The sequence below is a fragment of the Lottia gigantea genome (assembly GCF_000327385.1).
Source record: "Lottia gigantea unplaced genomic scaffold LOTGIsca_21, whole genome shotgun sequence".
Classification (NCBI taxonomy): Eukaryota; Metazoa; Mollusca; class Gastropoda; family Lottiidae; genus Lottia; species Lottia gigantea.
The window spans coordinates 1,387,938-1,388,971 of NW_008708458.1; the positions used below are offsets into that span (position 1 = coordinate 1,387,938).

Below are 1,034 nucleotides of genomic sequence, written 5' to 3' on the forward strand. Positions count from 1 at the left end.
AAGGGTTAGGCAAGATTTTTTATATTTTTTAGTTTACAAGACAAAAGCGAAATTTTGTTCACCTTCACCCTCAACGTCTCCCACGCCCTTTTCCCTAACTTTGTGGCCAAATTTGAAACCCTGGTGCTACAAATTCAATAATCAAGATCAAGATGTCTCATGAAAATATGCATATAATTGGAATCAAAATTGAAAAAGTGGATCAAATCAAAAAAAGCCCACTTTGGCATGTGGTTGGTAAAAAAAGATACTTTCTCACTTGACTTTTATTTTTTCTCATGTAGCTAATAGTACATACCAAATCTGTCAAAAACTGGCAAAATATCTCACTTACATCTCCGAACTGTTTATTAGGTTGTAGTCCGGTAGCTGCCATGTATGTACTTCCTATAGACTTAATCTTTTCTACTCTTGTAAAATCTCCTTCACATAATAACTACAACAAATACAGATACATTTCAAATCAAATATCATCATCCATGTTATTATTAAATCTGTAGAGTACAATTTATATGGTCATCATCAGTTAAAACATTGTGTACAATGAAACTCAGGAGTAGAAATATCATCAAATTGTTTTTCAATATTTGAAAATATTTACATATGTATAACAATTTCTCTTACTAGATCAATGTCTGATATAATCTCATTTAAAACTCTAATACATTCCAAGCCTTCTTTATTAGCTGTATTCTGCTGGTAGAAATCTTTAAAATTTGGTATGGAGGCAAACATCACACTCACATTGGGGTAGAAATTATAATAGAGATTCTGAAATAAATAAAAACATCAATAAGAATAGATAGTGAGGGGGTCTGTAACTCAGTCTGTTAGAACATTGGACACTTGGTTATGTCAAACAAATGGTGGTTGTGGGTTCTAATCTCAGAGAGCGTAAGAAAGTCTAGTGGCATTGAACAGAACACATTATTCCAGTTGACACAGCTGTAAATGGGTAATACTTACAGCCTTTCCACCACTTTTACTGGGTAACTTAAGGAAATAGTCAGCAACATGAGCTGGTAAATATCTCT

The 1,034-nt window shown here is 32.9% G+C and overlaps 1 protein-coding gene across 1 annotated transcript in view; it reads right to left on the reverse strand.

Annotated features, from left to right (window-relative positions):
• The window catches only part of LOTGIDRAFT_115371 (hypothetical protein), a gene marked incomplete at both ends in the record, with an annotated part of 22,843 nt that overhangs the window by 4,675 nt on the left and 17,134 nt on the right, over positions 1 to 1,034 (reverse strand). The gene's annotated exons all lie outside the window — the stretch shown is intronic.